Raw genomic sequence first — 25,248 nt, 5'->3', positions numbered from 1 at the left:
TCCTGTGCTGAATTAATTTATTCCCTTCATTTGGGACTAGGCATAACGTTCAACATTTTCCCACTCCCATTTTTTAAAATCCCATTTTTCTTCAATACCCAGCTCAAATTACATTGGGAATTGTGTCTTTTCATCTCTGTACCTCCTGAAACACAGTGTCTCCTATATAAGGTGCTTAGGAAAGGATCCTGGAATTCAACTTTGCTTCATTTCTCAGAATCTGACTTTCAGTCTTTGTTTTTTGATCTCAGATATTGAGGTCATCTAGTTCAGCAGTTCAAGCAAAGTGGCGATCCCCCTCTCTATTATCTCAGAAAAGTCATTTCTGTGATGAAGCATCCACTACCTCATGGCTGGTTCTGTTGCTGGATTTTGTAACTGTGAGAAAGTTTACATGATATTGAGCCAAGTTTTGCCCACTTACGACTTCTGTCATTGGTGTAGCAATCACTAGCTTTCATGAAGTGGTTTCAGGGAGACAGCTTGGTGGAATGGAAAGGGCCTAGGATTTAGCACTGGGTGGTCAGAGTCCACTCTGCTGCTTACTAACTGTACTGTCTTGGATGAGTCCAGGGATTTGCCAGTGCCTCTGTTTTCCCATCTTTAAAATGGGGGTAGTGCTACTTTTTGTAGAATTGTCAGAACAACAAAATGTATGTGTGAAATAAATGATGTAAAGCTTCAAGCATAGCAGCTGGAATAAAGTACTCACCAATTCAGCAATTATTGAGCTCCTACAGTACACACAATACTAGGTGTCATGAGGAATCAAACATGTATAAACTTATCCTCCTCACTTAAGGCTAGTTTGAGTTAAATTAAATTTGGTTTCAAATTTGTTGCTCCAGATGAATAACAGGAGAAACTTAGTTCCTTCACTTGCCTGTGGGATGAGGCCAGCTTGGTAGATGAGGATTGTGATTTCTGTTGGGGGCAATGTCATAGTTTCTTGGCATCAGGAATGAATCAGAATTAATTGATCCATGATCAGTTTAATTTAAATTGCCAGTGGCAGGTTTGGAAAGGCCCAACTGTCAGTATGATGCCTGTGTGGAAAGGAAAAAGTGAGACAGACCCTCAGGGTGTTTGGGGAGTTGAGTGAGCTGTGGACAGTTGAGCAAGGGAGGGGGGAGGGACAAGTGAGAATTCCTTAGAACTTTCTTTTCACGTCATCAGAAGACTTTGTGGTGACAAGTGTCTATTTTCATAGACAATAATTCATAGTGATGTCCAAACCTTTTTTTCATTTTAGCATTGGTATATTCTTCCCCCTTCTTTCTCACGCTAGCGTTCTCGTTTTTTTTTTTTTTTTTAATGTCTTGTAAAGATAACTGCATGTGTAGCTCATTTTAGTTAGATCCTGCAGTGTTTCTTGTTTGTTTGTTTATTTGTTTGTTTGTTCGTTTTTTAAATCCATGAGCTGGTATTAAGGTTCTAAGTGTCCTGGGCACTTCATTAAATGTTTTGTGGTCTTCGTGGGCAATTGGTAATGGCTGTTTTGAACATTTCCTAGGCTAATGTGCTAGTGGTCAATCTCTATGACATTTAGCTTTTGGGGCCTTGCCACAGGTTGGAAGAGATGCAGAATCAATTCCTGTGGGAAACTTTGCTGCTGGTCTTGGCCCTGTTCTGGGTAGGGGTTCAGTGGATTTTTATGCTGGCTCCAATCCTGATTAGGCTCCATAACTTGGCAAAAGAGGACACTGGCTCCATCCTCCACTTGGCTTATGGCCAGGGCATATTCAGCCGTCCTTTAAGAGGAAAAATAAAGCTTTTGCCTGATAGTATAACTTCAAACTCTGCAGCTATCTTCTTATCAGTAGCTCATTTTTAAGAAATGTTTATGGAGGATTACTTGAAGGATAAATCATTTGTCTGTTTCTCTATACTCTAAATATTATCCTTGGGTCAAAGGCTACCATCAGGTGTCTGTAGACTTGGACTGCAATGTCCTGGTCTTTCAAATAATTCAGTCTGATGATTTGAACTTTGGCCTGTGCCATTAAGCTATACTGAAGGATAGCCCCTTGAAACCTGCTGTTGTATTCATTATGGGTCATTCTTTTTATTATTACAATTTTTTGGATACTGTTTTTAATTTTATTTTTTAAATATATATCCAAATTAGTTAGCATATAGTGCAACAATGATTTCAGGAGTAGATTCCTTAATGCTGCTTACCCATTTAGCCCATTATGGGTCATTCTTGAAGGTGGAATTCATTCCAAACAACTACCTTTGGGGCAGGGAGAAGATTCTCCCTGATTTCAGTACCAGCATAAGCTATGCTTCATCTAGGCACCTATTTTTATCTTTTAGAAGCCAGGAAACTTGTAACTAATGTTATCCTCTGTATTTGCCCTGGGGAGCATACTGTCAAATCTGTGGTCCTCTCTCTACCCTAGCATTGTGTCTTACTCCTTTGCATTATCTCTTTTGCCTACTTTATTTTTCCTTCAGGCCAATTTTCTCATTGAAACAAAACTCTCATTGTGTTGTATGGATATCTGTACCTGGTAACTGGCACAAATCCCTCCATGAGCAGGTCAGGGCAAGTCTAAATCTTTAAAAGACTACTCTCCTTTGACGAAGGTCAGCACAGCATATGGGAAATTCCAGAGGAAAGAGCAAAGGGAGGCACTCTTTAGAGAACAGAGGTCAGCATTTGCTTGCATCTCAGTTCTGCAGAACTCTCATCTGTCATTTGTTGCATGCAGTAAACTCAGGCCACAAGGTTCGGCTTTCTCAGGAAATCATGGAGATGCTGCAGAAATGAAAGTCTGGGCCCACTGACCAGAAATGCAGTTATACTGGGTGGGTGTTTGGGGCCACAACCAAAACCAAACACACCCTTTGTCAGAACCCCACAGCCCCAGCCTGCCTCACCTCTCGGGTGACCAGCAGCTGTTGTGAATACCCACCTACCCTCTGCATGGCGGAGTCTTCAGAGTTCCGTGTGTCTGTGTATCTGCCTGCATCTGCGGGCCTCTGATTGATTTCTCTAATTAATCCTTTCACCTGCCAAACAGATGGGCCAGTGAGCTCTGTGTAATCCTGGCAAAGAGGTAGATGACCCCTAGAAGAAGTCATGGACTCCTTAAGGTGAGAATGTCTTCCTCAGCCGTCGTCTCTTTCCTTGAGATGCCCTCCCTCCTGTGCTCTGTGCCCATCGCTCAGGCCGTTGTAGGCTATGCTCTGCATATGTGTGCTATGGCGTCCTCCAAGCTTACTCAAGTTCTTTAAGTTCAGTCCACACCACTAACAGCCCCCCACACCTGGAATTACTCCGGACTTGGGTCTGGAGCATGCTTGGCCCTTAAATTCTGCTGTCCCTGTGGCTAGGCCATTTCATTTGTCCATGGATCCACTCCAACTAGATTTTAAACTTCTAGAGGGCAGCATGTATACCCAGACCTTGATCTTCTATTTCTCACAGACATTAACATGGTTCGAAGCACCAGTAGGTACTCAAAAATGTCTCCTCCTCTCCTCCTACTGTTCCACATCATCCTCTTCTCTTCCTCCTGTTTCTCCTTCTGCTTGTGGGTCTCTCTCTGTAGGGACAGTTCTGCTGTGGTAACATGTAATTCCCAAATCTCAGTGGCTTATAAAACATAGGTTTGTTTCTGCGTCATGAAGGCCACTCTGGCTCTGCCCCATCTGTCTTCTCTTCTAGGAACCCTGCTGAAGGGGTGCCCTGATTTGAGATGAGCCATGGCTGTAGGAAAGAGTGAGAGAGAACTGGAAGAAATTCCCATTGTCCTTAAGGCTTCTGTCCTTCCCGTTCACATCTCATTGTCCCAAGCCATGTCATGCGGCCCAACCTGACTTAGGTGGAGACCGTGAACTCCACCTGCAGGAAGGCAATGATGGGATGTATGATCAATTTTCAAGGAAGGGAGCCAACAGTTGGGCATGATGAGACATTTTACGTAGACTCCTTCTAGGTGCCTGGCCCTCCTGGGAGCATCACATAAAGCATGTATGACTATCTCCAGGCACAGTAGTTTTATGGCATGTGACAATTTTAGACCTGTTTTTTTAAGTTTATTTATTTATTTTGAGAGAGAGAGAGAGAGCAAGCGAGCAGGAGTGGGGACAGAGAGAGAATTCCAAGCAGGCTCTGCACTGTCAGCACAGATCCTGATGCGGGGCTGGAACTGTGAGATCATGACCTGTGCTGAAACCAAGAGTCAGATGCTTAACCGACTGAGCCACCCAGGCACCTCAGCCCTGTTTTATAACAAGGAAACAGAGGCTCAAGTAATTTATTTAAGCAGCTCTGAAATGAATGAATGAATGAATGAATGAATAAGTGTCCACATTACTTTCAGCTTTTCTTGGCAACTGCTGATGCCCAGGTCCCATCAGTACTTTTCTTCTCCAGATGAGGCTACCATTATCACTCTTACAGTTCTCCGTGTGATCCTGTAGAAGAGCACCCCATAGGTCTCAGGATGTTATTTGTTATCTCTCCAGATTAAGTTGTTTTCATTTCAGTGGGGATTTCTAAAGATGCCTCAGTCCCCAGTGGTGAGTCTAGTGGTGGAAACTTCAAGTACTAGCCACATGTAAGACTAAGGGAAGCTTGTTGATAATATCTGTTAAGCCTCTCTCTCTCTCTCTTTTAATGTTTGTATTTAAATTCCAACTAGTTAACATACAGTGTAATATCAGTTTCAGGTATATAATATAGTGATTCAACACTTCTGTACAACACCCAGTACTCATCACATCAAGTACACTTCTTAATCCCTATCACCTATTTCACCCATCCCCCCACCCTGCTCCCCTCGGGGAACCATGAGTTCATTCTCTATTATAGTTAAGAGTCTGTTTCTTGGTTTGTACCCCTTCTTTTTTTCCTCTTTCCTCATTTGTTTCTTAAATTCTACATATGAGCGAAATCATTGTATTTGTCTTTCTCTGACTGACTTACACACTTAGCATAATATTCTCTAGCTCCATTCACATTGTTGCAAGTGGCAAGATTTCATTCTTTTTTAATGGCTGAATAATATTTCATTGTGTGTGTGTGCGCGTGTGTGCGCGCGCGCATGTAAGGCCTCTTCTTTATTTATTCATCAGTCGATGGACTCTGGGCTGTTTCCATAATTTGACTATTGTAGATAATGCTGCTATAAAGATCGGGGTGCATGTATCCCATTGAATTAGTGTTTTTGTATTCTTTGGATAAATATCCAGTACTGCAATTGCTTGATGGTAGTTCTATTTTTAACTTTTTGAGGAAATTTCATACTGTTTTCCATTGTGGCTGCACCCATTTGCATTCCCACCACAAGGGGATTCTCCTTTCCCCACATCCTTGCTAACACCTGTTGGTTCTGGCGTTGTTATTAGCCATTCTGACATGTGTGAGCTATTATTTCATTGTGGTTTTGATTGGCATTTCCCTGATGATCAATGATACTGAGCATCTTTTCATGTCTCCATTGGCTATCTGTATGTCTTCTTTGGAAAAATGTCTATTCATGTCTTCTCACTTTTCCTCTCTCTCTCTCTCTCTCTCTTTAAAGCTTATTTTATTTTGAGAGAGATGGAGAGCAAGCAGGGGTGGGACAGAGAGAGAGGGAGACAGAACTCCAAACAGGCCCTGCCTCATCAGCAGAGCCCAATGCAGGGCTCAAATTCATGAACTGTGAGATCATGACCTGAGTTGAAATCAAGAGTCAGACTCTTAACCAACTGAGCCACCCAGGCACCCCAAAAAGGTGATTTTATTAAAGCATAGGGACAGGACCCATGGGCAGGAAGAGCTGCCTCATTTTTCCTCTCTTAATAAATGTTCCTAATTGCTGGTCTCAAATAATTAGTGGGTCTTGACTTGAAAGCATTTTCGTGGGTCATCAAAGATGTATTTTAAAACATGAAATACAATAGAATGGGGTGAAGAGTATCAGATTGCATCACGTACAATAAGGCTAAGTTTCATCAAACTACTGTCTCTGTTATGTATGTGTATGTGTTATATGTATGCAGAATTGCAATGTAAAACATATTTTTTGTTGTTGTTGAGTTTACATCAAAAAAGCTTTGAAAGCCATTGCTTTAAACAATGTCTTTTTCAGTTGATTCACTGGGTCTATCCTGAGATCCAGTTCAATGAATATCCTCCAAGGCCAAATTTCACCTTCATTGTGCTGTTTCACCATGGAGGTCTAACCTGGATGACAAGCATGGCTTCTCCCTCTCTTCCAGGTGTCGGGACCCTAACCTACAACTAGGATGCTGTAGGCTTCTAAAAAAAAGATGTGTTTATTAGGTTACCTTATATCTGCAAGAATGAAGTGGTTGATCAAGACACTCCTTAAAAAAAATTTTTTTTAAGTTTTTTTTATTTTTGAGAGAGACAGAGCATGAGGAGGGGAGGGAAAGAGCGAGAGGGAGACACAGAATCCAAAGCAGGCTCCAGGCTCCACGCTGTCAGCACAGAGCCTGACACGGGGTTCGAGCCCATGAACTATGAGATCATGACCTGAGCCAAAGTCAGATGCTAAACCAGACACCCCTGATCAAGACACTCTTTAAGGCCACTTTCAGCTCTATGATTCCACAATCCTACATGTTTTGTTGCAGAAAAGGGCAATCCACCACAATGTTATGGTTTGATAATGTGAAACCTAAAACATTTTGTATCTTTTGGACTGTGACCTCCTACCTCACTCCTATGTCTGTGTCACCAGATGTTTTCAAATACCCAAATGTTTGCCAATTCATAGGGATAGTGGACATTTGTCGTTTTTGTCTAACCCCCTTTCCTGCCAGTTCTGCTCTTCCTCTCTGTTAACCACATTGAACCGTGACAATTAGACAATGGATAAGTGTGTGGCCCAAACAAAGCCAGTCAGAAACTTTCCTTGAGGTTTTTCTCTGATGAAGCGGAGATAATTTTCTCTTGTTCTGGACTCCTAGATGGACACTCAGAATGATATTAAGCCCAGGGCCTGATGTGCCTCTCCTGTCCCCCATCCCCACGAGGAGGTTGTATGCAGCAGAGGATGAGGGCCACACTCAGAGAATGGATACGTGATGGTAGCTTGAGAGTGAAAGATGGACTCATCAGAGCATCCTGGGTTGAAGATAACATGGTTTGAGCTCTTGGATCCATCTGACCTCCTGCCAGACCTATGTCCTTTTTCTGTGTCACATGTACCAACGTATTTCTCTTTTGGGTGTAAACTGGTTTCAGTTTGGTTTCTGTCCCTTGCATCAGAAGGAGTCCAGATCAAACAGCGGATTACAACATTTGGGTGATTTTCTAAAAATATCACTTTTGATCCAATCTGTTCACATGGCTTTCGTTAAAAACCCTCCCTTCTTTCCAAAAGTGTTGAAGCACAAAACATGTGCTCTACACAATGTTAGATCTAGATGATAATGACTGCAACTGCTGTGTGTAGCAAGTTGTGCTTCAGTGTTTTTTTCCGACGTTTGCTTAGTGCAAAAAATAACGTGACACGGCTCAAGAGAACCTTCCGGAGAGTAAGATTTATCTCTATTTCTGCCAAAGTAGTTTTTCTGTTTTCCATCTTTTCACGTAGTGTTCCCTGCTATGCAAGATAGTATTCCATGATGAAAATCATGGTGTACCCCAAGTTTAGATTTCTATTTTTTTCTCTTAACATAAAATAGAGTCTTCATATCAATCATGATTTCTGTATAACAGAGTTTCTCAACCCTGCCCTATTGACATTTGGGGGCCTGTCCTATGCATTGTGGCCAGTTTAGCCACTCCTCTGGCTAGAGGGGTGCCCTTAGGTACCTATAGAACTCATTCCCTTCCCTCTCTCCCATTAGGACCACCAAAAATGTCTTCAGACACTGCCAAATGTCCCTGGGCGGGGAAAAATTGTTTCCAGTTGAGAACCATTGCTCTCCATTAGTCCTTTGACTCCACACCATGGTCTTCTTAACTAGGCTCCTATGTTTGGACGTTGAGATTACTCCCAATGAATTGCTGTTACAAATAATGCAGCAATGTATCCCCTGGGCATGTACCTTTTTCTATTACAAAACTGATTTCCTGAAAAGAAATTCATCAAGATCAAGTTGTAAGAACACTTTTAGGAGCTTTCAACTTGATCTTCAAAATACTTCCACTAGTGTGTACTTTCCTGTAGGAGGTACAATGTTAATTAATGAATGTAATTCTTTCCCTGCCATCTTGCTAGTATATAGTCGAATATGTTGCAATTTCAGCTTCATGTGGTAAATGGAATCTAGAATTTGGAGTTAGCCTGGTCTGGACCCAAACCTAACATTAGCACTGACAGCAAGTTGACCTCGGGTAGTTTCCTCATCTTTCAGCCCCTATGTCTCATTTGTAAAATGTGCTCAAAAACAACTATTTACTGTCCTTGCCTTTTATCACCTTGGATGCTTGAAGTACCTCTGCCTATGAGTAGTATGCACTGAAAAATATCATTTCTGTTTTACAAAGGCCATAAAGGGGCAGGACTTTACCATGATCAGACCTGTGCTTCCGAGGTGGAGTTTATTGCATCCGTCAGTTTCCTGCTTCATTTCAGCCATCTGTATGTGCTATCCCGGGTGCCTGCCCTCCTGTAGGCTGTGGGGCCCGCAGAGAAAGGGGTGGGAGGGATCACTGTCTGACACCTGAGATTATAGGGACGGCAGGCAGAAACAGCAAAGCCAGGGGCTAAATGGGGCAGAAGCCTTTGGTAAGAGCTATGGGTGTGCCCAGGAGGATGGGAGCACCAGGGGCCATAGGGCAGGGGTGGGAGGCTTTATGGGGACCTGGGATGGGCTACAGGTAAGAGGTATGCTATGGAGACAGAGGAGGAGATGGAAATGGGTGTGGCAGTTAGTGGGGACAGCTAGAAGCCAAGAAGGGCCAGGAGCCTGAGCCAGCACAGAGGGGAGGATGAGTGTCCTTGGAGCCAGCGGGACGGGGTGGTAAAGAGGAGGCAGGTAGGGTAGAGCTCGGGGCGAATCAGGACAAGGCGATATAACTGGCCCTGTCCTGTCCTGCTCCTGCTGTTTGGGTGGGTTGGACCGGGTATTTCCAAAGGAATTGCTGAGCGGACCAGAAATATGGTTTGAGCCCCTAGCATCAGGACTCTTCTTGATGAAAGTGACAGAAATATGATGTGTGCAACTTTCAGTAAAAAGAAGATACTATTGGTGGTTCCTCAAAAAGTTGAAAAGAATTCCTGTATGACTCAGCAATTCTAGCCCAAAGTGTATGCCCATCCCCCAAATGAAAATAGATTCAAAAACTTGCACGTGCACACTCGTGGCAGCACTACCCGCAGTAGCCAAAAGGTGGGAACGACTCAAACGTCCACCAGTGGGTGACTGGATAAACCAAATGTGATATATGCATACCATGGAATATGGTCCAGCCACAAAACGAAATTCTGATACAGGCTTCAAGGATGAAACTTGAAGACCTTATGCTCAGTGAAGAAGCCAGAGACAAAAGTCAACATGTTGTAGGTCTGTTTATAGGAAATGTCCAGAACAGGTAAATCCATAGAGGCAGAAAACAGACTAGTGGTTGCTAGGGGGTAGCAGGGAGGATAGAGAGTGACTGCTTAATGGTATGGAGTTTTCTCTTGGGATGATGCAAGTGTGTTTGGAATGAGCAGTAGTGGTTGCACAACACTGTAAGTGTGCTAAATGCCACTAAATTGTTCTTTCTTTTCTTTTTCTTTTCTTCCTTTCTCTTTCTTTCTTTTTCTCTTTCTTTCCTTCTCTCTCTCTCTCTTTCTCTCTCTCTTTCCCTCCCTCTTTCCCTCCCTCTTTCCCTTCCTTCCTTCCTTTTTGAGAGAGTGTGTGCGAGTTGGGTAGAGAGGCAGAGGGAGAAAATCTTAAGCAGTCTCCATGCTCAGCACGGAGCTCAACCTCGGGCTCATGGGATCATGACCTGAGCCAAAATCAAGAATCGGGACACTCCGTGGACAGAGACACCCAGGGGTCCTTAAATTGTACACTTTAAAGTGATTGCTTTTATGCTGTGTGAATTTCACCTCCTTGAGAGTCACTCCCATAGCCTCAGGAAGGGCAGGCTCATGGCTGGTCCTCAGGAACAGCCGGAAGCAGGGGGTTCCAAGGACTCTAGGAGGCTTCTCTCTGTGGTTCTCTGTGTGTCTGTGTCATGCTCACTCTTCATGGAGGAAATGTGGCAGCAGACAGTTCCAGGGTGCCCTGAGCACACAGCCTCCCAGCTTCTCCAGCTTTATGACAGCGTTCCCTTATTGGCCCAGCACTGACCAACAGCCCGGTCCTGTGTCCTTCAAATGCAGCAGAGATAGGGTCAAAAGAGCCTTGGGGGAGTGGAGGAACAGAGGGAGCCAGCAACGGTCCTGTAAGGTCAGCTCTGGGGCCCACGCATAGATTAGATTTCCAAGGGAGCATTAAAAGGTCTCACCAAACTAAGTCCACCTTGCAAATGTAATGTGAAGGTTCAGAGTAAATGTCCCCTTTCACCTTTCTGAGGAGCAGCGCCCTTCCTCAGCCTGTGAGCAGTATACGTCCTGATTCTCCGTACTCTCTCTCACTGGTAGGACCTAACTAGGGCTCCTGCCTCTGCTGTCACCTCTCTATAGTCTGTTTTCCACAAAGCACCAGCCCTTAAAAGGCCAATCAGATCATGTCACACCTTTCCCTAAACCCATCCATGCCTTCCTACTGCATTTAAAATAAAATGCAAACCCTCTTCAGGACGGTACCTCAGTGGCTCTCAACACTGCCTACACTTTAGAATCACCTGGAGTGGTTTTTAAAAGTCCTGATTCTTGGCTTTCCATAGACTAATTGAATCAGAACCTCAAAGTGAGCACATGGGCAGCTGGGCATGAATATTTTCTACAAGCTGTAGAGCTGTTTCTCTATTGCAGTCAGAATTGAGAGCTACTGCTCCACATGGTCTGGTCGCTGGCTACCTGCCTCCCTGAAGTCTCCCTTATCACTATTTCCTTCATTCCAACACTCCTGCCACATTGGCTTTCTTTCTGCTGTGCAAGCTCAGACAAGCTCATCCTGACCGCAGGGCATTTGCACTGACTCGTTGGCTTGGAATGCCTCATGCTCATGTCTTCACTTGACTGGCTCCTTTTTGCTTTTGCAGATCTGTGCTCAGATTTCACCTTCTGACCCTCTGCCTGTTTTATCTGAAGTTGTTTCTACCTTTTCCTCTTCAGTTGCTTTCTGTCAGGTTACTCTGTTTCCCCTTTTTCACAGCACTTGTTACCAGCTGAAGTAAACTTAAAAGGAAATCTGTCCATGCCCTGTGTCTCCCATGGAAATGTCAATTTCATAAGAAAAGGGGCCTTTCATGATTTATCCTCAGAATCTATAACTGTGCCTGACATTTAGTGTATGGCTGAACCCTTGCATCTCAAATTCCACATCGTGTAGACATGGGCTATCTACATGGCTATTGAGCACTTGATATACGGCTAGTTCGAATAGAGATTAAAAGTAAAATACACACTAAATGTTAAAGTCTTAGTGTAAAAGAATGTAAAGTACCTTATTAATAGTTGATCATTTCAATATGTAATAAGTTTTTAATGTTTCTGATAAACTGAGTTAACTAAAACATTGAAATTAATCTCACCCGTTTCTTTTTACTTTTTGTAATGTGGTTATTAGAGAACATTACATTATACTCAGTTCAGATTAGGTTTCTATTGGCCCACTAAGGAGTTGAAGGGGCACTTTGTCCAGGGTTCATCTCCACTGGCCCCCACAATTTCATAGCCCTGCACTTGGAGTTCTGGTTCCAAGAAGCCTTGTGGGTTTCTGGTTTCTGCATACAACATCCATGGAGCTGCCAGGCTAAGGACATTTATCACCTTGGCTTGAGCCCCCTCCCTTGCCTCTGGTGTTTCCTCCCTTTCTCACTGTTAGTCCCTCATTATACTCTTTTGAATTTTTCCTGTAATCTTTTCTATCAAAATCAATGCTATGCTACTTGGCAATCGTGTTTTCTGTTTTTCATTATATCTTTATTCATCTTTATAAAGTTCATTTATTTTGAAAGAGTGCGCATGAGCGGGGGAGGGACAGAGAGAGAGGGAGAGAGCATCCCAAGCAGACTCCATGATGTCAGCTCAGAGCCTGACACGGGGTTCGAACTTATGAACTATGAAATCATGACCTGGGGCCGAAATCAAGAGTTGGACGCTTAACCAACTGAGCCACCCAGGCGCCCCTTCTGTCTTTAAAAGGGCCACAAAAAACTATTCAAAAAAGAACCAGAGTTGTGAGCTGGATGGGACTGTAGGGAAAATTTTATAAATTATGAGACTTGACTTCAACGAGGCTTCACTTAAGGTCACCAGGGAGATCATCAGGGAGTCCAGACTCAAGTGCAGAGGTCAGTAAGGTGTGTAAAATAAGAAGTGATGTATAAGCTGCAGCCCCTGTGCTCTGGAGACCTTCAGTACAGGTGGACAGGCAGGTGTGAACAGATGAGGACATAATAATACAGGGACATAATAATACACTTGCTCCAGGACATGAGAAGGAGGGGACTTGCTGGGGATCCAAGGGTTGGGGCTGGTGCACAAGGGGGTTCATAACAGGAGGGAGCTCAGGAGATGGAAGACATCTACTTAAAGAGACCGGTTTGGCTCTTTCCCAAGCCCCGTTGTGACCCAGGCCACAGGATTGTGCTTTGCCTAGACTTAGACAATTTTCTGAGGGAGTTCCATCATCTTTGTGTCCAGGGGTTTCTGAGGATATGAACCAAGGCTTTAAAATCCTTACTTTGTCAATCTGATGGGACTTCTAAGTCTATGAAAAACCATGAAATAAACCCATTCACTCATTCATTCATTCTCCAAGGACACTTGGAGAATCTGCTATGTGTTGGACACTGTGAACACAGAGTTGACTGAGACATGGTCATGTGGTACCACAAGGGAGGTCGTCTGAGGACAAGGTGAGGGATGGAGAGAACCGGGGTCCTCAGTGGTTGTCTGAATGAGCCAGTCCTGCACTTTGCTCTGTGTCTGGATCTTATTTTAAGGCATTGTTAGTCAAGGTTACTTGTTGCTTAAGCTGAAGCTGTCCTGATGGGACCAGTGTTTCTCTGGTGACATTTTTACCCCTGGCTGTGTCCCCAGGAGCCTTTTTCATCTCTCTTGTAGATCCCCATTGCTCTGAGGGAGATAAGCTATGAAAGGTACAGCATTAAGTGAGAAAGATGAAAAGACATGGTTTTCTGTGGGACATTCACTTTTCATTGATTTCTTTCCTACCTTCCAGCTCACCAGCATCCCCATTCCTCATGTCCTTTTAATCCAGCTTAGACACTCCCACCTGTCATTGCAGAACCCTAAAACCCCACCTGGGTCAGTTTTACTGTCCACTGTCTTTGTACACTCATGCTTTCCAATCTCAAGTAGACTCTTGGGACTGGTCAGCAGTTGTACTACATTTCTCTTGTCAACTCATTCTCTCACATCCCACAAGGACTACTTTTAAAACCCTTTATTTTTGCAAAATTCCATTTCGCTCTTCAGCATCTCTGATATTGCTAGGAAAATTCAATTCCCACACCAAATCTACAAACCAATTAGTATTTTTACCCCCCCCCTTCCCCTTTCTATTCTTATAAACAAGGTGCTCCCTTTTCTTTCTAAAGCCATCCATTCCTCTTTGCTTGGCTTTTACCCCTTGCACCAATTATCAATCATTTCTCACTTTTGTAAGCATTTTTAATTTTCTCCTATCTTAAGAAAAAAAAAACCCAATCCCTCCTTCCTTGATCCCATGACCTATTATAGCTATCACCCTATTTTTTACCCTCCCCCCCCACCCCCCCATACAACCAAACCTCTTGCAAGAGTTGTCTGCCCTTGTTGCAAGACTGTTGGGATTTTGAGCCAACTGCTTCGGTTGGGCTCCCCTCTTTCTTGGCCTGAGGCACTGACTAGGCCCAAGGGCAGGACATGATGGCTGTAGGACAGCCTCGCTCGCTCGCACTCTCCTTCCTCCTGCCTTCACTGCTGCTCTTCATGGAAATGCAGATGTACAGCCCTCAGCTGGCCTCCACTGAGTGACTCACCATCCAGGGCACACTGCTGGGCTCTGGCCTTTTCATCTTCTCTCTTACTGCCTTCAGTAATCTGGAAAATCTTGTCTTTGGCAAAGATTCCAAGCAAAGATCCTCCCTGAGATTCTTCTCTGCCTCCTGTTGGCTCTGTCTGCATCTAGCCTCATCCACTGAGTCTGTGTCACCACCTGCTTCGTCTTCTCCAGGGTTGGCCTGTGCTATGTCAACAAGATCTCCTCCACTGTGTATCAGGCAACAGCTCCAGGGCTCACACTGGCCAAGGTCACTAGGAAGGGCAAAAAGAGAAACTGTACTTGGATGTCCAATAAAGTTGATTCTTTGTTTAAAAAAAAAAAAAAGATTGTTGGGATTTTGACTGGGATTGCATTGAATCTATAGATCAATATGGGGGGAAATAATCTTTTCAATATTGTCATCAAACCACGAATGTGGTAAAACCTTTCCTTTGTTTTCATCTTTTTCTATTTTATACTTTACTGTGTGGAAGTCTTACTGTGTGGAACTTGTGTTGCATCCCAGAAATTTCATATTTCTTCTTGCTACCGGATATGGTATTTAAAATTTTTTATTTTCTGTTTCTTGCTTATATATAGAAATATAGATGAAACTTGTTTGTTGACTCTGTGGCAGCATTCTTGCCCAACTTACTTATAAATTGCAATGATATGCCTGTAGATGCCTTTGGATTTTTTCATGCACACAATTATATCATCTGCAAATAATATTTCTTGTTTTCCAGTCATTACTGACTTACGTACTTGCTTAGTACCTCCGGTGCAATGGTGACTCGGAATAGTGATAGTGTGAAAACTTGACTCATGTTTTACTTTTTAAAATGGAAGTATAGTTGACATACAGTATTATATTAGTTTCAGGTGTATGACATAGTGATTCAACATTTATATACATTATGAAATGATCACCATAATATGTCTAGTTACCATCTATCATCACACATACTTATTACAATATTAATTGACTATGTTTTCTTTACATGCCCATGACTTATAACTGGACGTTTGTACCTCTTAACCCCCTTCACCTATTTTGCCCATCCCTCTACCACTTGCCCCTCTTGCAACCACTGGTGTGTTATCTATGTGACTCTGTTTCTGTTTTATTCATTTGTTTTGTTTTTTTTATATCCCCCATATAAGTGAAATCATATGGTGTTTGTCTTTCTCTGACTTATTTCACTTAGCATAATACCCTTCATGTCCATCCATGTTGTTGCAAATGGTAAAATTTTATTATTTTATGGCTGAGTAATGTGTGTGTATGTATGCATATGTGTATATGTGTGTGTGTATATATGTATATATATATATACATATGTGTATATATATACATATATATGTGTATATACATACATATATATATATATGTATGTATATATATATATATATACATATATATATATATAAAATCTTTGTGTGTGTGTGTGTGTGTATAGCAAATCTTCTTTATCCATCCGTCAGTGGACACTTAAGTTACTTCCATATCTTGGTTATTGTAAATAATGCTGTAATGAATATAGGGGTGCATATATATCTTTTCCAATTGGTATTTTCACTTTGTTTTTTATTTTTATTTTTTTTAATGTTTACTTTGAGCGAGAGAGAGAGAGAGAGAGCGCGCGTGAGCAAGTGGGGAAGGGTCAGAGAGAGAAGGAGAAAGAAGACGGAATCCCAAGCATGTTCTATGCAATCAGCACAGAGCCTGAAGTGGGGCTCCATCTCACGAACCATGAGATCATGATCTGAGCCAAAATCAAGAGTCTGATGATGGACTGAGCCACCCTGGGGCCTCTTCACTTGGCATAAATACCCAGAAGTGGAATTGTGGTGGTGTCATATGAGAGTTCCATTTTTAATTTTTTGAGGAACAGCCATACTGTTTTCACAGTGGCTGTGCCAATTTACATTCCCACTGACAGAGCACAAAGTTTCCCTTTACTCCTCATCCTCACCAACACTGGATATTTCTTGTCTTTTTGATGATAGCCATACCAACCGTGTACCGTGATATATCATTGTGATTTTCTTTTGCATTTCTCTGATGATGAGTGATGTTGAGCATCTTTTCGTTACCTGTATGTCTCCTTTGGAAAATGTCTGTTCAGGCTCTCTGCCCAGTGTTTAAATTGTTTGTGGTTCTTTTGGTGTTGAGTTGTAGAAGTTCTTTATATAGTTTGCATATTAATTCCTTATTGAATGTATCATTTGCAAATATCTTCTTCCATTCAGTAGGCTGCATTTCATGTCGATGGTTTCCTTCATTGTACAAAAAGCTTTTTAGTTTGATCTAGTTCTATTTATTTATTTTTGCTTTTGCTCTTGCACGAGGAGATAGATCCAAAAAATTATTGCTAAGACTGACACCCAAGAGTTTACTGCCTATGTTTTCTTTGAGGAGTTTTATGGTTTCAGATCTTACATTCAGGTCTTTGGTCCATTTTGAGTTTATTTTTATATATGGTGTAAGAAAGTTGTCCTGTTTCATTCTTTTGCATGTACCTGTCCAGTTTTTCCAACACCATTTATTGAAGAGATGGTCTTTTCCCCATTGTATATGCTTGCCTCCTTTGTCATAGATAATTGGCCATAGAAGTGTGGGTTTATTTCTGGGCTTTCTACTCTGTCCCATTGATCTATGTTTCTATTTTTGTGCCAGTATCATCCTATTTTGATTACTGTAGTTTGAGTGTAGTTTAAAATCAGGGTCCCTTGATACCTCCAGCTGTGTTCTTCTTTCTCAAGATTACTTTGGCTATTCAGAGTCTTTTGTGGTTCCATACAAATTTTAGGATTATTTGTTATAGTTCTTTGGAGAATGCTATTGGTATTTTGATAAGGATTTCATTGAATCTGTAGGTTGCTTTGGGTATATGGACATTTTAACAATACGAATTCTTTTACTCCATGAGCATGGAATATCTTTTCATTTATTTGTGTCATCTTCACTTTCTTTCATCAATGTCTTCTAGTTTTTAGAGTAGTGGTGTTTAACCTCCTGGATTAAATTTATTCCTAGGTATTGTATTCTTTTTGATGTAATTGAAAATGGGATTATTTTTTAATTTTAATTATTTTAACTTTAATTGTTTTTTAAATTTCTCTGTTATTGTATAATGATAATAGTAATTGTTGTATATAGAAACACAACAGATTTCTTTCTTTTTTTTTACTGAAGTGTAGTTGATATACAAGATTACATTGGTTTCGGATGTACAACATAGTGGGTCAGCAAGTCTACACATTATGCTATGCTCACCACAAGTGCAGCTGCCATCTGTCCCCACACAATGGTATTACAGTACCATTAACTATATTCCCTATGCTGTATGTTATTCCATAACTGGAAGCCTGTATCTCCCACACCTATTTACTCATTTTGCCCATACCTGCACCCCCCGCCCCCTCTTTCTGGCAACTATCATTTGTTCTAGGTCTATTTCTGCTTTTGTTTGTTTTGCCTTTTAGATTCTACATATAAGTGAGATCATATGATACTTACCTTACTCTGTCTGACTTATGTCACTTAGCATAATACCGTTGACGTTCATTCCATGTTGTTGCAATGGCAAGATCTCATCCTTTTTTTTTAATGGTTGAATCATACTCCATTATAGAATATCTGTATATGTGTACACACACACACACACACACACACACACACACACACACTAAATCTTCATCCATTCATCTATTGAAGGATACTTGGACAGCTTCCATATCTTGATTATTGTAAATAATGTTGCAATAAACATGGGGGTGTATATATTTTTTAAATTAGTTTTGGTTTTCTTTGGATAAATCCCTAGTAGTGGCATTACTGAATCATATGCTATTTCTGTTTTGTATTTTTGAGGAAACTCCATACTGTTTCCCACATCAATTTACGCTCCCACCAACAGTGCATGCACAAGGGTTCCTTTTTCTTTACATCCTTACCAACAACTTGTTCTTTCTTGTCTTTTTGATTCTAGCTATTCTAACAGGTGTAAAGTGATATCTCTTTATGGTTTTGACTTGCATGTCCCTGATGAGTGACATTGAGCATCTTTTCATGTATCTGTTGGCCATCTGTATGTCTTCTTTGGAAAAATGTCTGTTAAATTCCTCTGCCTATTTTTTAATTGGATTATTATTATTATTTGTGTGTGTGTGTGTGTGTCTATGTGTGTGTTGAGTTGTATAAATTCTTCATATATTTTTGATATCAACCTTTTATTGGATATATCGTTTGCAATATCTTCTCTCATTCAGTAGGTTCCCTTTTCATTTTGTTGACATTCTCCTTTGCTGTGCAAAAGCTTTTATTTTGGTGTAGTCTCAGTATTTATTTTTGCTTTTGTTTGCCTCACCTGAGAAGATGTAGCCATAAATAAGTTGTGAAGGCTGATATTAAAGTGATTGCTACCTATGTTTTCTTCTAGGAATATTATGGTTTCAGGTCTTACGTTTAGGTCTTTTATCCATTCCAAGTTGACTTTTGTGTATGGTATAAGAAAGTATCCCACTTTCATTCTTTTGCATGTAGCTTACCAGTTTTTCCAAAGCCATTTGTTGAAGAACTGTCTTTTGCCCAATATATATTCTTGCCTCCTTTGTCCTAGATTAATTGACCATATAAGCTTGGATTTATTTCCAGGCTTTTTATTCTGTTCTAATGATTTAGGTATCTATTTTTGTGTTAGTAACATAGTGTTTTGATATTATAGTTTTGTAGTATATCCTGAAATTTACAATTGTGATACCTTGAGCTTGTTCTTTCTCAAGATAGCTTTGGTTATTCAGGGTCTTTTTGTGGTTCCATACAAATTTTAGTATTGTTTGTTCTCATTCTGTGTTTTGTATTTTTATAGGCATGACTTTGCTCTGGGTACTATGGACATTTTAGCAACAGTAATTCTTCTAATCAATGAACATAGAATATCTTTTCATTTGTTTGTGTTGTCTTCAATTTCTTTCATCAATGTTTAGAGTTATAGTTTTCAGAGTATAGGTCTCTCACCCCCTTGGTTAAGTTTACTGGTAGATATTTTATTCTTTTTGGTTCATTTGTAAATTGAATTGTTTCTTATTTTCTCTTCTGATAGTTTGTTATTAGTGTATAGAAACACAACAGATTTCTGTATATTCACTGTGTATCTGGCAACTTGACTGAATTCATTTATTACTTTTAATAGTGTTTTTTGGTGGAGTCTTTAGGGTTTTCTATGTATAGTACTATTATGTTATCTATCAATAGTGACAGTTTAATTTCTTCATTGCCAATTTGGATGCTTTTTATTTCTTTTCTTTTTGTTCTCTGATTACTGTGGCTAGGACTTCCACGACTGTGTTGAATGAAAGTGGTGAGAGTAGACATCCTTGTCTTGTTCCTGATCTTAAAGGAAAAGCTCTCAGTTTTTCGCCATTGAGTATGGTGTTAGCTGTGGGTTTGTCATATAAAGCATTTATTATGTTCCTTTTATTTTCAACCATTTTGTTGAGAGTTTTTATCATGAGTGGATGTTGAATTTTGTCATGTGCTTTTTCTGCATCTATTGAGATGATCATAAGATTTTTATCCTTTATTTTTTAATGTGGTTTGATTTTTGGATATTGAAACATCTTTGCATCCCTGGAATAAATCCCACTTGATCAAGGTGAGTGGTTTTTTAATGTACTGTTGAATTTGGCTTGGTGATAGTTGGTTGAGGGTTTTTGCATCTATGTTCATCAGGGATACTGACCTGTATTTCTCTTCTTTTCTTTTTTCTTCTTTTCTCTTCTTTCCTTTTCTTTCTTTCTTTCTTTCTTTCTTTCTTTCTTTCTTTCTTTCTTTCTTTCTTTCTTTCTTTCTTTCTTTCTTTCTTTCTTTCTTTCTTTCTTTCTTTCTTGTAGTATCTTTGTCTGGTTTTGGTATCCAGGGTAATGCTGGCCTCATAGAATGAGCTTGTAAGCATTCCTTTCTTTTCAGCGTTTTGGTATAGTTTGAGAAGGATAGGTGTTAATGCCTCTATAAATCTTTGATAGAATTCACCTGCAAAGCCATCTGGTCCTAGACTTTTGTTTGTTGGGAATTTTTGATTACTGATTCAATTTTGTTAAAATAATTGGTCTGTTCAGATTTTCTAGGTCTTCCTCATTAATTTTTGGAAGATTGGATGTTTCTAGGAATTTATTAATTTCTTCTTCGAGGTTGTCCAATTTTTTGACATATAATTGTTCATAGTAGTCTCTTACAATCCTTTGTATTTCTGTGGTGTCAGTTGTTACTTCTACTCTTTCGTTTCTGATTTTATTTATTTGGGTCTTCTTTTTTTCTTTAAGTCTGGATATAGGTCTATAAATTTTGTTTATCTTTTCAAAGAACCAGCTTTTGGTTTTATTGATCTTTTGTTTTTTTAGTCTTTGTCATTTACTTCTGCTCTGAACCTTACTATTTCCTTCCTTCTAATCTTGGGCTTTGTTCTTTACTAGTTCCTTTAAGTGTAAGTTTAGATTGTTTATTCGAACTTTTTCTTGTTTCTTGAGGTAGGTCTGTATTGGTATAAATTTCCCTCTTAGAATTGTTTCTGCTGTTTTCCAAAGATTTTGGACTGTTGTGCTTTTATTTTCATTTTCATTTCATTTATTTCATTTTTTGATTTCATTGACCCATTGGTTGTTTAGTAGCATGTTGTTTAGCCTCCTTGTGTTTCCAGTTTTTTCTTGTGATTTCTAGTTTCATATCATTGTGGTTGGAAAAGATACATGATATGATTTTAGTCTTCTTAAATTTATTGAGACTTGTTTTGTAGCCTAACTTGTGATCTACCCTGGAGAATGTTCTATGTGCAGTTGGAAAGAATGTGCATTCTGTTCATGGATGGAAGGTTCTATATTTACTTTTTGAGTCCATTTTGTCTAATGTGTCATTTAAAAACACTGTGTCTGTATTGATTTTATGACTGGATGATCCATCTATTGATGTAAGTAAAGTGTTAAAGTTTCATTATTATTGTATTACTGTCAATTTCTCCTTTGATGTCTCTTAATATTTGCTTTGCATATTTAGGTGTTTCAATGTTGGGTGCATAGATATTTACAGTTGTTAATTCCTCTAATTGGATTGGTCCCTTTATCATTGTGTAGTGCCTTTCTTTGATTCTTATTTCAGTCTTTGTTTTAAAGTCTATTTTGTCTGATATAAGTATTGCTACGCCGGCTTTTTTTCCCCCTACTTCCATTTGCATGGGATACCTTTTTCCATACTTTCATTTTACACTCTGCTTGTGCCTTTAAGTCAGAAATGAATCTCTTGCAGGCAGCATACAGATGAGTCTTGTTTTTTTTTCATCCATTCTGCCATCCTATGTCTTGTGACTAGAACATTCAGATCATTTACATTTAAAGTAATTATCAATAGGTATGTACTTATTGCCATTTTGTCATCTGTTTTCTGGTTGTTTTTGTAGTTCTATTTCTTCTCTTGCTCTTTTCCCTTGTGATTTGGTGGTATGCTTGGCTCTCCTTTTGTGTGTGCGTGTGTATGTGTGTATCTGTTATAGGTTTTGTGTTTGTGGTTACCATGAGATCATATATAATATCCTAAGTACATAGCGGTTTATATTAAGTTGATGGTCATTCTAAAAGAACCTTTTTATTCTCTGCCTCCACATTAAAATTTTTTAAATATTTATTTATTTTTGAGAGAGAGAGAGAGAGAGAGAGAGAGAGAGAGAATGTGAGCAGGAGAGGGGCAGAGAGAGAGGGAGACACAGAATCCGAAGCAGGCTCCAGGCTCTGAGCTGTCAGCACAGAGACTGACGCAGGGTCTTATAAGACCAATGCAGTGGTGATGAACTCCTTTAACTTTTGTTTGCCTTGCAAACTCTTTACCTCTCCTTTATTCTGTCAGGGTTTTTTTTTGTTTTGTTTTGTTTTGGTTTTGGTTTTTTGTTTTTGTTTTTTTGTTGTTTGTTTGTTTGTTTTGGAGGAAGAGCGAGAGTGTGTGAGCAGGGAAGGACAGAGAGAAAATGTGGAGCCTGACTCAGGGCTCCATCTCAGGACTGGGATCATGACCTGAGCCAAAATCAAGTCAGATGCTTAACTGACTGAGCTACCCAGGCACCCCTCTCCTTCATTCTGAATGATAATCTTGCTGCATAGAGTATTCTTGGTTGTGGAGTTTTTTCCTTTCTGCACTTGGAATATATCATGCCACTTCTGTATGGCCTGAAAAATTTCTGCTGAAAAAATTAGCTGATAATCTTATGGGGTTTCCTTTCTACCTAACTATTTGCTTATCTCTTGCTGCATTTAAAAATCTCTCTTTAGCTTTCTTGAGAAAAAAAAATTTTAATGTTACTTATTTTTGAGAGAGAAAGAGACAGACTGCAAGTGGGGGAGAGACAGAGAGAGAGGAAGACACAAAATCTGAAGCAGGCTCCAGGTTCTGAGGTGTCAGCACAGAGCCCGACACGGGGGCTCAAACCCATGAACTATGAGATCATGACCTGAGCCAAAGTGGGATGCTTCACTTACTGAACTACCGAGGTGCCCCTCTCTTTATCCTTAGTCTTTGGCATTTTAATTATCGTATGTTGTGGTGTGGAACTCTTTGGGTTCATCTTGTTTGGAACTCTCTGTGCTTCCTGAACCTGGATATCTGTTTCCTTCCCCAGGATAGGGACATTTTCAGCTATTATTTCTCTAAGATTTCTGTCCCTTTTTCTTTTCTCTTTCTGGGACCCCTATAATGTGAATGTTCTCTTGATGTTTTCCAAGAAATCCCTTAACCTATCCCCAGTTTTTCTTTTAGAAATTCTTTTTTTCTTTTTGATGTTCTGTGTGGGTGCTTTCCATTATCCTATGTTCCATATCACTCCATTCCTCTGCATCTGCTAATCTATTGTCAATTCTCTCTAGTGTATTTTTGTTTCATTGATTGTATTCTTCAACTCTGATTTTATTCTTTTTTAAGATTTTCTATCTCTTTGTTAAAATTCCCATTGAGTTCTTCCACTCTTCTGTTCAGTACAGTAAGCATCTTTATGGTCATTACTTTAAACTCTTTGTCAGGCACATTGCATATCTCCATTTCATGTAGTTCTTTTTCTGAGGTTTTGTCATGTTCTTCCATTTGAAACGTATTCCAATGTCTCCTCATTTTACTTGACTTTCTGTATTTGTTTCTATGAATTAGGCAGTGTTGCTACTTCTCCTAAACTTGGAAGAATAGTCTTGTGTATGGTTGTCCCTGGTAGACTGTGTATGCCCAGTGACTTTGGCTGACTGGCTGGCTTGAGCTATGGCTGGTGTAGGCTGGGGGTCCTGGGGCACTCTGTGCTGGGGATGCCCTGGTGGGTGGTTGGAGCTGAAATGGGCATAAGCCAGGGCACTCCTGGGGCTCTCCATGCAGAGTGCCCTGGCAGGACAGCTGAAGCTGAAGTAGGTACCAACCAGGGAGCCCCAAGGCTCTCTGTGCAGAGGGTGTCCTGGAAGGACAGCTAAAACTCAAGTGGGTGTGGGTTGGGTAGTGTCTGGGCTGTTCACACAGAGGGTGCCCTGGCAGGATAGCTGAGCCCAAAGTGGGTGCAAGCCAGGGTATCTTGGGGCTCTCTGCATAGGGGGCACCCTAGCAGGGCAGCTGGAGCTGACTCAGGCATAGGACAAGGGAGAATCTGTGTAGAGGGTGTCCTGGTTGGCAGCTGGGGCTGAGGTGGGGTATAGGTTCTAGGGGTCCTAGGGTGCTGCATGTAGGAGGATAGCTGTAGCTATCCTGGTATAGATAGCTGGTAGGATACCTGGTAGGATAGCTGTAGCTGAAGTGGGCATGGGATGGGGTGGTCCCACGGTTCTCTTTCTGTAGGGTACCCTTGAAGGATGACTGAAGCTGAAGTGGGTGCAAGCTGAATGGTCCCGGGGTGTTTAGGCACAGGGAGCAACCTGGTGGGGTGTGGGCCAGGGGTCCCAGGGTTCTCAGTGCAGGGTTGCCCTGGTGGGGTGGTGGGAGCCAAGGTAGTGTGTAGGTCAGTGGGTTCCTGGGTGCTCCACATAAGGGGTACCCTGGTGGGATGGCCGAAACCAAGGCAGGCATGGGCCAAGTGTTCCTGTGGCCCTCTACGCAGGGGGTAGCCGGGTGCTGTGGCTGGAACTGAAGCAGGCATGAGCCAGGAGATCCTGGCGTTCCCTGCACCTGTTATGCCCCAGTAAGCCTTCTAGAGCCAAAGTGATGCAAGCCTGGAGTGTTCTGGTGTGTTTTGCACCCGTGTCACCTTGGTGAGCTGGCCAAAGCTATAGTGAATGCTGACCAGGGGTGTCCCATATGTGCCACACTGGGCCACCTTGGTGGCATCACGGGGGCTGGTGTGGGCTGGAGCCCTGAGGCTCATGAAGGTGGCAAGCCAGTGATGGGCATCGAGACCATGTTCCCGGCTGTTCTGTCAGGTTGGAGAGGGAACATGACCATGCTGCTGGCCAGTCCCTCCGATGTGGAGAGAGCTCCAACAGCTCCCCCACCTTTAGGCAGGGTTCTAAGGCTGGTTTCTTCCTATTCTAGTTGTCCTTTTAAACTGCAGCTTTTTTTTTTTTTTCCTGTGCCCCAGGGCAGATGAATCTGCTCACAGTCCCTCAGTATTATCCCTCCCCACTGCAATTCTCAGCATTGGGGGTCCCTACCCTTCATTACTGTGTGTCTGTCTCTCTATCTTTTGTTGTGAAGAAGCTGTTCAGTCACCCCCCAGTTCTTCCTCAGGAGGAATTGGTCTATAAGTAGATTTAGATTTGGTGTTTTCATGGAGGAGCTGAGTTCAGGGTCAGCCTGTGATGCCATCTGGGGTCAGAATTCCTTTCGTTATTAATGATCTTAAGTAATTCAATTATGATATTGTTTGGTGTGGTGTTCTTGTTTCTTTTTCCTGGGATTTGTTGAGCTCTGGACTTACGGTTTGCATCATTTTTGGAAAATTTGGCCATTATTTCTTCAAACAGTACTTCGGTCTTCACTTCTCCAATTACATGTATTTTGTTCACTCAGTTCATGGATGCTCTGTTTCATTTCGATTTTTTTTCTCTAATTTTCTTAATTTTTGATACTTTCTATTTCTATGTCTTTGAGTTCACACATCTTTTCTTTGGCGTGGTCTGATTTCTTTCATGAATCTTATCTAGTGTCTATTTCAGACTTCGAAGTTTTCATTTTTA

The 25,248-nt window shown here is 41.1% G+C and overlaps 1 pseudogene; it reads left to right on the top strand.

The window, feature by feature from the left end:
- Positions 1-13,904: 13,904 nt before the first annotated feature.
- On the top strand, positions 13,905-24,214 carry LOC122215227 (annotated as a pseudogene).
- Positions 24,215-25,248: the final 1,034 nt, after the last annotated feature.

The sequence above is a fragment of the Panthera leo genome, chromosome A3 (assembly GCF_018350215.1).
Source record: "Panthera leo isolate Ple1 chromosome A3, P.leo_Ple1_pat1.1, whole genome shotgun sequence".
NCBI classification, from domain to species: Eukaryota; Metazoa; Chordata; class Mammalia; order Carnivora; family Felidae; genus Panthera; species Panthera leo.
The sequence above is the reverse complement of the archived record's forward strand: the minus strand, read 5'-3'. Positions and strand labels throughout refer to the sequence as shown.